Source organism: Dermochelys coriacea, chromosome 6 (assembly GCF_009764565.3).
Source record: "Dermochelys coriacea isolate rDerCor1 chromosome 6, rDerCor1.pri.v4, whole genome shotgun sequence".
Classification (NCBI taxonomy): Eukaryota; Metazoa; Chordata; order Testudines; family Dermochelyidae; genus Dermochelys; species Dermochelys coriacea.
Window position 1 is genome coordinate 39,641,524 of NC_050073.1, and position 5,595 is coordinate 39,647,118.

Below are 5,595 nucleotides of genomic sequence, written 5' to 3' on the forward strand. Positions count from 1 at the left end.
TAAATCTGCTTCTTTTAAAGTAAAATTATTCTTTGTGGATAGTAATTGTAAGAATGGTAGTCAACTTCAGCTCCTTTCTAGCTGATCGAGGGAAAGAAAGCTTTGTTAAACTGTTATTTGGAGAACACAGAAGTTGTAGTTTACAATGGACTGAAGGTTTTGGTTTTTTTTGCCTTTTAAAGAAATTAGTTTATACAGTATACTTGTAAGATAATATTTTCTAGATAATGCCAACAGCCTAAGATGCTGCATTCCATTGTCGGCAATGGTCATTGTCTACACTGCCACTTATATCGGTATAACTTACGGTGCTCAGGAGTGTGAATAGTGCTCTGCCCCCAAGTAACACAAGTTGCATCGACTAAGCGCCGGTGTTGACAGCACTATGTCGGCAGGAGAGCCCTGCCACTCGTTGGGAGTGGATTAAGTTGACAGGAGAGCTCTCTCCTGTTGGCTTTGAGTGGCTGCACTACAGGGCTTACAGCAGTGCAGCTGCACCGCTGTAAGTTTTCTAGTGTTGCTATAGCCTTAAAGAGTGGTGTCTGATGGCTTTGTGAAAGATGCATGCTTTAGGACAGTAAGCTGTTGCTAGAGCAAATAGATATTTTGTTACAGGTTGTCAATGATTTATCATGTATAAACTTGTTTCTTTGTATGATGTCTAAAACAAATTTTCACAAACTACTTCTTGTTCATTTGTTTTTTAAACAGTGTTGAAAGTTTTCATGAAAATCCATTTAATTTGTCTGTGAAACTTAAATAGAATCGTGGACATAAGTTTTTCTTTACAAAAATCAAAAATTTAAAAATGAATTGCTGTAGAATGCAATGACTTTTATTTTAGGGAATAAATGCTGTTTTTTGTATGGGAGAGACAGGATGGTTAAGGGTAATATCTTTTATTGAAACAGTTTCTGTTTGTGGAAGGGACAATCTTTTGAGCTTCACAGAGTTCTTCAAATCTGGGGAAAGAAATTAGAGTATCTGAGCTAAATACATGTTGGGACGGATCGTTAAGGATAATGGGTAATGCATGTTGTAGGCGGTCATTTGAAATGAAATGGGCAATTGAGGATTAGATTATGTCCAATAAAAGATATTACCTTGTCTCTCTAGTATCCTGGGACCAACATGACTACAACAACACTGGAAACATATATTTTTATTACCGTGGCATCTGGAGGATTGTGCTAGGCACTGTACACATGGTACAAGCCTGTCCTTGCCCTGAGGGTTTATCATCTAAATTGACAAACCAGATAAAAGGTAGGAAAGGAAACAAAGGCACAGAGAAGGTGAGGTGATTTATCCAAAGTCAGACAGAGTCTGAGACAGGACTGACTCCCAGCTCAGACCTCTATCCACTAGACCAGTGGTTCCCAAACTGTGGTACGTGTACCTCTGAGGGGTATGTGGGAGAAAGTGTATAATGGTGGATTTTATTTTTTATTGCATTTTCATAATAGGCTACTCAGACAAAGCTTTAAAACTCTGTTATATAAAATATGGTAGTTAATTTACTTCAAGATGTACCAATGAGAACACAGAGATGCTGACTAGAGCTCTCACATACAATCACCATATAGAGCAGGTTCAGTTGCCCACCAGCTGTCCAGTTTAACTGAGCTCAGAACTTGTGGGTTTTTTTGCTTGTATACGTCACACTATAACTACATCTGTATGTAACTGTGAAATATGAACAGATGGTGTTAAAAAGGTAGTGTTAAGAAGAACACACAAAGTATCTGTGATGAGAAGGCTAAGGTTACACGGGCAGCTGATAGATCCAGAAGGGGATACACAATAAGAAAAGTTTGGAAACCTCTGCTCTAGACTATCCTGCCTCTCAATAATTTTTCTAAAAATAAAATATTTCCCTCTGATAAATCAGCAGCGGTTTATTTTACTGACTCCATTTTTAACCAGGCAGCTAAAAAGAACATGCCTCTAAGATTTAAAAAATTCTGCTTTCCTTGTGCAACAGCATTATTAATAATATCAATACAGATCTATGACTAAACTTAGTATTCTTCTTCGAGAGATGTCCCTGGGAGTGCTCCACTTCAGGTCAAGGTGCGTCCCAGTGCCTTCAATTGGAGATTTCTACAGCAGTACCCCTACAGGTTGTGCATGCGCTTTGCCTGCCTCTCGAGCTGTCAGTGGTCTAATAGAGCGTGCACAGCCCAGGCTCCTAAGTTTCTTCTCTACCGTCCCTGGCTAGAGACGGAGTTCAGTGCTCTTTGAGATTAGCTAGTTTGTTTCTCAGTTTAGTTAGTTGGTTTCAGTCATTCGAGTTACTACTTAGATAAGTTACATTGACTGTTATATTTATTTATTTGCCGGGGCGGGGGGGGGGTGCCCTCCGTGGTTTCGGACATGCCTGGCTCCCCAGGCTTCAAGAGATGCATCTCCTGTAAGGATGCCATCCCCATCTTGGATGGGCATTCACTGTGTACGCTGTTTGGGGGAGTCTCATGAACCCCCAAAATGTGTCCACTGTAACAAATTGAAAGCGGGAACCCGCAAGGACAGGGAGCTCAGACTTAAAATGTTGTTCCTGGAAAACTCACTCAGACCTGCGTCTGACCCTGGCCAGCAAACCTCTGTGACACCTCCAGAGGCAAAGAGAAAGCAAAAAAACCCAGCTAGCTTCCTCTCCCATCAGGAGCCGTTCCTTGGGGGAAAAAATTAAAACCGGCTGTCCAGTCTCTGCTAACTCTGGCTCAGCACCTTCAATGCGGCAGGCACCTCGGGTACCGATCATGAGTCGGCTGCCCCACTACACGGTGCCGAGGCTCAGGGCTTCCGGTTGCCCGCCTCTTCAGCTCTCCTTCAGCCAACTCTGCTACTATGGTGGCAGCTGCGGCACCATCCTTTGATCTTGCGGCGCTGCTTTTCCAACAGCTACTCTCAGCACTAACCGCCCTGAGCTCTCCAGCCTCCCTTGCTGTGCCTACCTCAGCGGCTCCTACTCCTGTACCGGCACTGACTCCTGGTTAGTCAACTCCACCGCACACCTCTACGGCTATAACAGCACAAGACACCACGGTATCCCCCACCATCTCCTCCCACCACCCCCTCCCATTACTGATGAGCTCACTCGCTTTCAAGCGTTGTTTGAGAGTAATAGAGGATCTCAAGGTTACTCTGGAGGAGGTATCTGAAATACGCCACGAGCTTAAGAACATCCTTCAAGCTACGATCTATTTGGCAGATCCCATCCACAATAACCCCCACTAACAAGAGACCGGACCACAAATATTTTGTCCCATCTAAGGATTTTGAGTTTCTATTTATGCACCCTCACCTAATTCACTAGTGGTCGACGTGGCCAATCAGAAAAACAAATATTAGCACTTCCGGTCCACTCCATTGGACAAAGATAACAAGAGACTGGACTCCTTGGGCCGCAAAGTGTATTCTTCCACTTTGCAATTTAGAGTAGCGAACTATGTGGCGCTCTTAGCAAAATATGACCACAAAAATTATGCTAAGGTAATGCAATTTATTAATGATGTGTCGGACAATAAACGACAACAGTTTAAAGCAGTAGTGTTCGAGGGCCAATTGATCTCCAGGACAGCTCTTCAAGCCACCCTCGATGCTGTGGACGCAGTGGCCAGATCCACAGCCATGGCCATCATCATTTGGCGGGCCTCATGGTTTATTACTTCCTCCTTTCCAAAAGAGATACAGAATATGGTCGAAGATCTTCCCTGCGATGAAGACAAGCTCTTTGCCTCTACAACCAATGAGGTCCTTCACTCCATAAAGGACTCCCGGGCCACGCTCCAATCCTTAGGCATCCAAACACCTGCCTCAAAGAAAAGACAATATAGATATCAGCCATGTCAATGACCGTGTTACCATATCTTTATGCAACATCCACCTTTAAGACCATATGAGACGCAACAACAACAGTGACATAGGCCCAGGAGCCGATGACTTCGCCCTCTGCAAGCAACAGCGACCCACCCTCCTAACCGAAATAAACAATTTGAAGTCTTGATCGAGGGTATAGAAAACCTTGCACCCTTTCCAGCGCCAACTCCAACCAACCATTTCTTTGGACACCATTTGCATCCGTTCCTACCCAACTAGAAAACCATTACCCTGGACAGATGGATCCTGGAAATTATCAGATCTGGTTATGCCATCCCCTTCCTCACCTTACCTCCCTCCCACACCATCCCTCTTCAGGGACCCCCCTCACGAACAACTGCTCTGTCAGGAGGTACAACATCTCCTACATCTCAGAGCAATAGAGAAGGTAGCCCCTCAACACAGAGGGAAAGGGTTTTACTCCCACTACTTCTTGATGGAAAAGAAAAATGGCGGTTGGCACCCTATCCTCGATCTTCGATGTTTGAACAAGTTCATCAAGAAACAGAAATTCCGGATGGTTACTCTCCCAATAATAATTCCGATGCTGGAGCAAGGAGATTGGTTTTTCAACCCTTGATCTCCAAGATGCATATTTTCATGTCTCTATCCACCCTGCCCATAGACGTTTCCTAATGTTTGCTGTTGTAGCGCACCACTACCAATACAGAGTGCTCCCTTTTGGCCTCTCCACCACACCACATGTCTTCTCCAAGGTACTAGAAGTTGTAATAGCACATCTCAGGGAAAAAAAGGGATCCTCATATTTCCTTACCTGGATGATTGTCTCCTCAAGTCTCCCACTCAGTTAGAAGTGAACCACGCAACTCTTGCAATCCTTCACTGCTTCCGCACCTTGGGTCTGCAAATAAACAAAAACAAATCTACCTTGCAACCTACCCAACAAATCGACTTCATCGACTCCCACCTTGATTCCACCACTAGTCTTGCATCTCTTCCCCAGGACAGATTCCACACAATGGGCCACCTTATTACCCACTTATGTGCCAGCCCACAGACTATAGTCAGAGACTCCCTGAAGCTCTTAGTACATATGGCTACTTGCACATTTGTGGTCACAAATGCTCGCCTGTACATGCAATGCCTTCAGGGTTGGCTAGCCACGGTATACAAACCAAACAAGCACAGGCTAAACAAGTTACTAACTATGCCCCAGAAAGTCAAGGACTCACTTCTGTGGTGGACCTCTCCCATCAACCTCTGCACAAGGATTCCCTTCCGACAAGATCCCCCTTCAATTACCATCACCACAGATGCATCCCTCACAGGATGGGGAGCACATATGGGCCACCTCACCACTCAGGACCGCTTCAGAAACACTCTGGTCCACTTCGGAAAACAAGCTTCACATAAATTTGCTAGAGCTCAGGGCCGTATGCAATGCCTGCCTCCATTTCCTTCCCATCATCCAAAACCGTTGAATTCAAATCATGACCGACAACATCGCATGCATGTTTTATGTTACTAGACATGGGGGAGCCCGGTCCCACTCCTTCTGCACAGAGGCGGTAAAACTTTGGAACTGGTGCCTTCAACACAATATGCATATCTCCATCTCATTACCTGCCAGGTTCTCAGAATACCACTGCAGACAAGCGCAGTTGATCCTTTCCCATACAGCACAAGTGGGAACTCAACGACGCCATTCTTTCCAACATTTTCCAGACCTGGGGTTATTTCCAACTGGATATA